Source organism: Protopterus annectens, chromosome 2.part0, assembly GCF_019279795.1.
Source record: "Protopterus annectens isolate FY-2018-M chromosome 2.part0, PAN1.0, whole genome shotgun sequence".
In the NCBI taxonomy this organism is placed as follows: Eukaryota; Metazoa; Chordata; order Ceratodontiformes; family Protopteridae; genus Protopterus; species Protopterus annectens.
This window is the reverse complement of record NC_056728.1, coordinates 1,867,599,877-1,867,610,695: the sequence shown is the minus strand read 5'-3', so window position 1 is coordinate 1,867,610,695 and position 10,819 is coordinate 1,867,599,877.

Sequence of the window (10,819 nt, the reverse complement as noted above, 5' to 3'; positions counted from 1 at the left end):
TCAATCATTACACCAAGTTTCACCAGGCATATGTCCCATGTACCACATTATGGATAACACTGTAACCATCAATCATACAGGTAACTGTTACCACAATCCAAGCCAGTTATGCATGTGATGTGTGCAGCCTACCTGTAACACATTGGAGACACTGTCAAGGTAGCTAGCAGCGATAGGCCCTGGTATCTCAGATGTGTGCCTAGCTGTTATGTGTCTGTGAATGTGTATATGATGGTATGTCACACTACATATCATCCAAATACACCCATCACATCCCCCATTAGCATACTGTACATGCCGGGGGATGTTTTGCATGTACCATGTAACCTGGGACACACCTCACCCTAAACACTGTGCAGTGTGTGCAATGTAAGCCACACATGTCAGTATCATGACATAGCTAAGTCGGGGTCTAGCCTCAGTGTTGGCAAGTAACAGTGTGCATGTATGTGGATGGGTCTACATCAGGTTGCAGGGTATACACACCTCAGCAGGCCACCTGTCCATGTGGCACAGGCAATAACAGGTTTAGTAACCTGTGAAATGTGTTTGACTGTACCCCAGATATGTCACAGCCATGGTGTCAGCACAGTGACATACCCCGTTGTGCAATATGACTGCAGACCATCCTCATGCTGACACATGTACACCTACAACACACATGGCTAACATTATAGGGACCGCAATCAACCAGTGTTACTAACAGCTATAATGCATCATTGTTGGATGGCTGCACTACCTGCCAAATATGCCTCACACTCTACTCCCTACAACATGTCACACTGCAGGACTGTGGTACACTATTGTACAGTCACTGTGTGCATCAGAACCATATCAACCTGCCTTGAATCGATGGTATGGATGACAGGGATGGGGCACAGGTATCATCATATGCACAGGGCATCCTAGTGCTGACACATGTACACCTACAACACAATTGGATAACATTATAGAGACCACAACCAACCAGTGTTACTAACAGCTATAAGGCATCATTGCTGGATGGCTACACTACCTGCCAAATATGCCTCACACTCTACTCCCTACAACATGTTACACTACAAGACTGTGGTACACTGTTGTACAGTCACTGTGTGCATCAGAACCATATCAGTCTGTCCCTGCATCGATGGTATGGATGACAGGGATGGGGCACAGGTATCATCATATGCATGGAGTGTGATATTGGTTTGCCAGAGGCTGAGGGTGGGTCATACATTTGACACCATGTGTGTGGGTGAGGGATGTACTCTGGGGAGCTGGCTGAGGTGATGTGGTGTGTGTAGGTATTGGGTTGCCCTAGGTGTGTTTGCATAGTGTGTGGGTATGCATGCACACAGTTCTGCCATGTGACTGCCCTACACAGGTGTTTATGGGCAGCTGCAGACCATACCTGGCAGGGTGTGCAGTTCACTGCCTCTGGCCACAGACACATGGATTGTGGCTGCCCAGGGTTCTGCGGGCATGTCCAGGTACAGACCTTGATCTGCTACTCTCTCCTGCTGATGACATTTGTCTGCTGGTACCAGGTCCCTCCTGGGACTGGCCAGGACCACGTGCAATTGGCCTGCTATGGTGTGGTGTGGAAAGCACCCCCCTCCATGCTACTGGAGCTTCTACTATCACTATGGAGCCCCTTGGTGTCCTGACACTTCCACGTTGGCTACCAGATGTTGACATTGCTGGCCTACGTCCACATGGACGTTGCCACACTCCCACCACACGTTCAAGCACAGACAGACCATGGCTGATGAGGGCCATCATCTCACCAGACCATCTATCCATGAACTCAGTTAATCCATGGATGACACCAGCCAGTTCATGGGTGTTGTTATTTGAAGATGCGAGAGCAGCCCTCCTTAGGCCCTGTCTGTGGCAACATTTTCTACGTGCCTGCACTGCCATGACAGCCTGAAACATGCTTCTGCTGGTAGCAGCTATGTTACCTCTGCCAAAGGGATGATGTCCAGCTGCCCTACCCCCAGCACCCAGGGACATCTGCCTATGTGGCGGCCTGTCAGACATCCGACTATGCCTGCTGCGACTGAACACAGTGGGCATAGTTACCAGACTTTCCCATGCACTGCCACTGAATGCCAGCTGTCCCTCTGCTATGACCACTAGTGATGGGGTGCATATAGGCACTGTAACTGTGTGTGGGGGTGGGGTGGCTAAAAGGGGGATGTCAAATGTTGGTTCAGTGTTGGCACCTGACAACCCCACCTGTGCCTCAACATTATTATCATCATCATCATCAGTGTCTGTATGGACATCTACATCAGATTGCATGCAGGAGGGACCCTGACTCACCTCACCACCTGTGGGGGAAAACAATAAATGCACTTTAAAACCTGCACAGCATTGCCTAACAGTACACACACACACACACACACACACACACACACACACACACACACACACACACACACACACAAACACACCCACCCACACACACATATACCTTTGTAATACTTACCTGTCCATGGCTTTACAGACAGTCCCACATATATGTCTATGTGTTACCCCATCCTGCATCACACTTGTTAACATACACACATTGATACCACTCATTAACATCACAGTCCTCTAAATGCCCACACAAGCAACCACAAAACAAGGCCTGTTGCTACTTTACCTGCTTGACCTGTGTGTAGTGGATTTATATGGCCTTACTGCTGTCATTTGGTATGCACCCTCTGTATGCCCAGAAATTATGTGCATGGCCCCTATATGTGTGGGCTGCTATGTTGTATTCATAATACCTCCCACTGGTGTGTTATGTGTATGTAATGCTCAGTACTTGCCAGATATGCTGCTCCATCAGCCCATCATGTGACACCTATAATATTTGGATACACTCCCTGGTGTTGACTAGAACTTCCCCAATGCATCTGTAGAGCTGCATACATGGGTTGTAGGTGACCTCTCTGCTGACTGCGATATTAAGTGCGTACCTGGAGTCTACCTTCCCTCTGGATGCCTGTTCCATGCTACAGACCATATTATACTATTTGCTGTCCTGTGATTACACACATGACATGTATTCCTGGTGTGAAATGTGGCAGTCCATGTCCATGTACTGCATGGTCCCAATGGGAGATACAGCCATATGAACACCCCACAGTCACACGTGCATACATGGCCACACACACAAACACACACATGCACACATGCATCATACATGCATCTACCTCCCTCCACTTCACCAGAGTGACCCTGCAGGCAAACTCACTAACCACCAGGATGCACACACACACGTACAGGTGAGGTTGCCCAATGATAGTACACACACTCCTCCTATTACCCTTCTGCCAGCATGCAGAACATATGGTACAAAACAGCATGCAGTTCAGCTATAGACAATCCATGCTAACAACAGTATACATGTGTGTGTGATGCATGTGCTATGTCACTAGGTGATGCCCCTTCTCCTGGATACCACTGCACCCATGTACACAGTATTGCTGTGCACCTGTTCTGCACCCTGCCATGCACTGTGCACCACAACTCACAGGTGTAAGACCCATTGTGAAATGTGTAGTACTGTGTCAGTTATGTCAGCTTTACTTTGCACAGCCCCTATGTTTTTAAGCAACACATACCTGGGATGATATGTAGACTGTTGTCATTGGTGAATGCCTGATACCTGATTTACAGCTGTCAACATCAACAAACCATTTATGACCACTGCAATACTCTTACACTGACAACCATCAGAGCATACTGTGGCTATGGGGGGGTCTACATACCTTTATTGATTTTACACACAAATCCTTGATCTGCCATGGGACCACATCACTGCATATCTTAGCAGTACACAACCCCGGTGTGTGATATTTGTCCTGTACTTTCACATGCAGTGTCTACAGATTGTGTTAGATGTGCGGATGCTGACCGTAAGGCATACACATCATGTGGGCATATGTGTGCACACCCTTATCATGATGGTTTATCACACCTCTCGTTGTGTGTACTACAACAGTCACTGATCCTGGCAGGGGTATACCAGCGTGAGCCATCTGCATTTCCCAGTGTATGTTCAGTTTGCCCTACACATATCCCCCTATTCTGCATGATTGCAAGGTGTACTCATGTGCACATCCCATGGTGTTCACACACTGCCTTCACTATTGCTGTGTGGGTAGGGTTACGGCTGCCACAGATCCTGAACCTTACTATCTGCAGATAGAGCCATTCCTACCATACTTAGGATCCCTGCTGAAGTGCACTGGTGTGTCATGCTGAGAACCCCCCTCAGCTTTTATGCAGATGCATGACAGGTAGGCCCTACACATGTGTGTCACTTTGCAGTGTCCCATACACTGAACACCACATGTTGCAGCCTAGACCCAGCTGATGATGTGGACTACTGTAATGCCTTATGCCATAGTGTATCTCTGCAGCAGTTGCCATTGTCCTATAGGTATATACACTAGTGTTGCACTGTATATGGGTGTTGTTCAGAACATGTCACTACTGTAGGCCACGTCTACCACCAGTATGTTACTCCCTGTGGACACATTCCACAATGACAGGATGTTAGTTATCACGCAGGTGTCTGACATACCCTTCCAATACCTCAGCATGGTCGCCCCTGTGAGACCATGCATTTCACAGCAACAATACATGCACATGTACAGCATGCATTCAGAGTAGGTGTGTTAGACATGTGCATGGAATATACCATCACCATTACATGCTCGGTGTGTTGGCATACATCTACATAAAACACACTCACCAGCTACAGGCTGCTGCCTTGTTGTTATCCCAGAGGGACCTACATAAGAGGGTGGGAGATGCAATGTCAGTGGCCATAACTGTAGCACTGTTACAGGCTGGGTACAGTACTACCAGACATCAACGGTAAATTCCCACCATACTACCACATCTGTACATCCGTTTATCACTACAATGCAGCAACACAATATATCTATGACATGTCAGATATGCATGATCTACCTGTACCAATATGGATATTTACACAACAGTGGTCTACGGATGTGCCCTTTGTCCTTACCTGCACATTCATCAGCCGGCATGTGGGTGACACCCACATCCATGAAGAGGTCCAGTGGTTAGTGGTAGTCCAGGCTGGCAGGTGCCATGAGGCTGGCCAGGAACTCCTCCACACGTGTCGGGGATGAATGGCATGGACCCCCCTGTGGCGAGGTGATCCCCCCGGACTGCAGCAGCATGCCAATGGGTATTGAGAAGCAGGTCAGTACAATGATGCCAGACTTGCTCATAACTGCAGTTGTGCAGTCCGACATCATTGACCCTGTGGACTAGGTCATTCCACAGGGTGGTTCGCTCCTGCTGCTCATGTGCATGCCTTCTAAACAGCAGTGGATAGTGCTGGATTATGTGTGCTATCAACACGTCATTCTCAGCATTGGAATAGATGGGCAACCATGCATGTGCCATCTTGGCTGAAAGTTATAAAGATGGAAACAGGTCTGAGCAACACATACGGCAAGGTTACCACAATTTGTAATACACATCTCTGTCACCCCCACCATATCAGCTTGAACAGACTGTACACACAACTCATTAGGTATGGCTACATCTTAACTACTGTTTGGACCGATTTTGTATTGTACCACACCTTCTGCTATGTGATTGTAGCCATGTCCCCTCTGTGGACACTATCATTGCTGGCCTGTTAGAGATTATTCACCTGCATGCCATTGTCAGGGCCACTATGGTTGCATATATGCCAGTGGTATGGCTGCTCTGAGATTTCTGCACATCTGACAGTCTCTGTTATTGGGGATATCTATGCATGCTGTTGGACATGTACCGGTATTGTGTAGACTATTACTACCAGCAAATGTTCTATAACAGTGACACAATAACATGTATTTGTTCTATTGGCCAGCTGATCCATCTCTCCACACCCATCTGCCCATGATACCTGACCACATCACATGTGTGTCCCAACCTGGGGCCTCCTTGTCTACTGTTACAGCAATACCATCAGGTGGAACCACCCAGGGATATTGTCCCCCCCAGAGCACACACAGACATGTTCCTGTCCCCTATGCTCAGGTCTAGGGTCTGTTCCATACCGGGCTCCATAGACACATGAGGGATGTGCTACATCAGTATGAGGCACCCAGTACATATTCACATGGCCAACATGCTCCTCCTGCTCATCCTCCAGACCAGACACCTTCAGGACTTGGACTGCTGTTGTGATTGGCAGTGTGTGGGAGGCTTGTTCCCATTGTGCCCATATCGAGGACCATGGAGCATCCACATCACAGACCACACACACCATCCATGGTGTTTACCCACCACGTGTCACACACCACCCCTGTAGACTGCCCTCTATATCTACCAATCCTGACCACCTCCACATGTGTACCTGACATACTTCCCCATATTCGAATTGCATACTTCACAGACTGGGGCAATGTTGTGCCATCAAAGTACTAACATGTGACATACCCGTCAATGGTGCACACACTGCCAGCTGTGGATATCTATGTGTATTGCTATGTGTGCTGCTGCCTCACACATAGCACACATCACTGTGGTAGTGATATAGGGGACATGTCTTTACATACATAGATCTTTGTGTGTGTGTTTGCACATATGTAGACATGTGCATATAGGTATATATCTATATATGTGCGTAGATATATGTGATGTTGTATATATGTGCACATATATATGTCGACACATGGGTATATGTATATTTCTGGATATACATGCTGATATACGTATATATCTTCATATATTATATATGTGACATATGTACACATATGCATACCTATATGTAGGGTACATTCAGACATCATCTCCACAATCTCACAACACCTTCCTGCAGAGCTGCACTGTTCTGCATTGCTACAATACAGACAGGTGCCACATATGGACACGGCCTGATATTAGTGGGGTATATGTGGGACCTGATTGCAGGTAACCCTGTTACACACCTATGGCATTCTGGCATGCTACATTACAGATTCACCTGAGTATCCTGACAATGGTGGGCCGTGGCTCCCACATGTCCATCATAATGGCATTACTTCCACCACCAGCTATACATCCTTCCCATTACACAACACACACTATGATGGCTTACATCTTGCCTGTCAGTGCTGACCTGCACAGTTAACAGCTATGGCCCACTACCCACAGGGATAGACACTACTGTCCATAGCAGTTGTTCAGTTGAACATCATCACAACACCTGATGGCACATATAAGTCATTCCACATAATCTATCCCATTATGATGGACCAGGTACTACATTCTAATACATGTACATATACTTCACATACCTGTTGTTGGAATGATGTCTTGTTGAATGGCAGCTGGCTAAATGCCTGCGACTTCAGGTATTAGTCTACAGAGCTTTGGCTTTCTTTCTCTCTCTCTCTCTCTCTCTCTCTCTCTCTCTCTCTCTCTCTCCTTCTCTCTCCAGTGAATGGATTGAGCTGCTTTGAATAGATTGCAGCTTGGCTTTAGTAGGTGATGCATTTGATCAGGTGATGGCCTCTGCACCAGTCAGTGTCCTACACTTGCTAACTGCATGCAGCTTGCTGTGTAGTACTTCCAATTGCCACTGTCATGGCAACCACCTACTATAAATCCCTACATCATGTGGGCGTGGTCCCTTTACCTTTCCTGTGTGATGGACATCCTTCCGGTGTGTGGGCATCAGTGTTACAGACAGCAGGTAACAATACCTCTTACAGGACAACTGGCACACTCAGGCCAGCTACATACTTGTAGGAGGTTCCAGAACTACAGATAGAGTGTGAGTAGAGTTGTGTTATACTTCGTATAGTACTGGTGTTACAGGGTGTGTGTGTACATATAAGTTTACCTTGGAATGCAGTCTGTCTGCATAGCTCTCAACTGTGGGCCTATCCTCTTGGTGGCCAGAGGTGTGCCTATCATGTTTTGTCTGTCCACCACACAGGTCCTGTGTCAGATATTTCACTTGCAGTGTGTGTGTGGAGTGCTATCAGTACATAGCTACATCCATTTATGTTTCTAACCTCAATTGGGCTTCACATACACAATACATGTGTGCCCTTATGAACTCCAGAGGCCAGTGTATGTAAAAGTGGTATATGGCCCTGTATTATTGTGTGTAGGGGGATGCACCATAAATGAACTGGGCTGTTGCAAAATGTAGGGGTATCAGGGGTAAGCTGCCTTAAGGTATCTAAATGTACAGTACCATACACTTCACCTATTTTTACATTACTTACATAAATTGGGTTAATGCAGGCCTACTGCCACCTGCCATACAGACTGTTTTGTTTGTCAGTGTGCTTGTGATGGTGTCAGTTATGCCTAGTTATATAACAGTTACATCCCATTTGGTGAACTGAAGTATTTACCACCTAGTGGTTTTGTACAGAGTGTAGATGGAGGCTGCTGAACTATACACCTACATTACTTACTGTTGATTGTTTGGTATCCTGTGGCCCAGTCTGTCTTTATTATTGTACAATTTGAAGGACTTAGCCTGGACAGCAACAGTTGTGAACCTTTCCAGACTACTATATTAGTATAATTGTTTCACAGTTGCATTACTCTGTTTATATAGATGTCAGTGTCTGAACAGCTATATGATATAGCATATAGAACTGTAATAGTACACAAATAAAGGTTTTCCATTTCTGCAAACCTGAGTGTGGTGTTTTTACCTATGACCTCTCTGTGGGTATATGTAGCAGGCAATGATTCTCATTTGTATGGGTGTCCCATACAGTGTCCAGTTGTTAAGGTGTTAACTGTAGGCATAGTGGCTGTTCCATATTGTGTGCACCTTATACATATGTATCTTACTGTACATATCTGTGTGTGTGTATGTATAGTCACATATATATATATATATATATATATATATATATATATATATATATATATATATATCTGTATCTGCATATATGTGTCTGTGTATATGTATCCTGGATGTTGATAGCTTCCACATTTAACATTTCCTGTGGGAGCCAGACTGTACTGCATGATATGTTATCAATACCAGCCTGACATCATACAGGTGGGATATAGTACTGTTAACATTTTGTGCCCATGTCGTGTCACGTCCTGATTATGGGATCTGCAACACTTGGAAGTGTATTCCAGGGCAGATGTGTTTGGCTTTAGGGGGTATGCCTATTCATACAAGATGTATATTGTTTGGGGCCCCTCAACCCCATCAACGGTGCATGTGGACATATTTGTTTTTGTTAATCTACCATTGCTATCTACAGATGTATGGCCACATATACCTATATAGATATGGATCTAGGACTTTTGATTGAAAGATCAAAAGCCTGACTCCATTACCACTGAACACACTTTACCGAAAGCGCTTTCATCAAAAAAGCATTTTTTTAAAGTATGTTAAAAAAAACCCCACAAAATCTACTTGAATGCAGGGGGGTGTTAGGGGCAAAGCCCCCCACCTATTTTCATTTAAAATATATACATTTTTTTTTATTTTCTTCTTTTAAAGGAAATTAGGTGGGGGGCTGTGCCCCACACCCCCTACCTTTATATATCAACACCAGGATCGCACGACTTTGGGGAGGGGGACAAATCCCTGTTAATTGCTATGACTACTGGTTTTTAATCAAATGTGCTGTCGATCAAATGAGTTTCGATCAAATGTGCTGTCGATCAAAAGTAGTATATCCATGTCGACATATAGGTGTAGACATATATATGTATCGATGTAGGCATTTGCATGTATATATGTTCATATATATTTATACATATATGCATATATTTCTAACTATATATATATATATATATATATATATATATATATATATATATACATATATAGATATGTCGCATCTGTTTAGATATTAGTATATTTACACATACATCTAAATGTTGGTATACATTCTCTGTACTGCTGCATGACTGGGCTGGATGATATGTTTCTGACAACATCAGATTAATGTATATCTGGCATGGCTAAGTGGTAAATAACTTTGTCTATGGTGTGCAGGGTCCTGGCTTCAAGCCTTGCAGAGGCTGTATACTTTGTTGCTGGGGAGAACATGGGCCGTTGAATACAGAGTGATTAAGGCACTTTAAAGCAGTTGTAAGTGAGTTTGTGCATGTTTGCACGAAGGTAAGCACTGCTAACTTCCGGTTACAGTTTCTAATACTCAGCTTCTAAATTGCTTAATCTGTGTAGGCATTGCTTACCGCCATGCAAACAAGCTTAAACCCACTTACTGCTGCTTAAAAGTGCTTACTGCAGCTTATCCCCGTGCTAATTTCTTTAAAAGAAAAGAAAAAGAGGTTGATAGGACAGTGGTGAAAAAAGAGGCACAAAGAGGGAAAGACAGTAGGGAAAATAGCCAGGGATGTGCAGAAAGGGTGTAGAGAAGGTCCGTGGCTGCCCATTTCTTCTACAGCAACATCTGTGCATATACACTGCATTTGGAGGTAGATTTGGACACTCAAACCCCTGGGTGAGGTGTGAGGACAACAATAATAAGTTGTGATGCCAATTAGACAGGTTTACATGTGTCCAGTGGACATGTGTGCGATATGGACAGCTATGTATGGTGCGAGATTTTTTTTATGGGAACAGATTGCCCTTTTTATTTTTTCAGGTGAGAGTGGGATGTTGGGGAGGGGTAGTAGGTATATTTAGGGAAGTAGGTTGGGTAGGTTAACAGACAAGACAAACAAGACCAATACAGGGGTGGTATATGACACATGCGGGGATAAACACCTTGATGGAGAGGGGTGTTGGGATATCGGAAGGCCACATGCCCCCTAGTGGTAACAGTGGGACTGAGGTCTCCACCCATGGGCAGTCACCACTGCA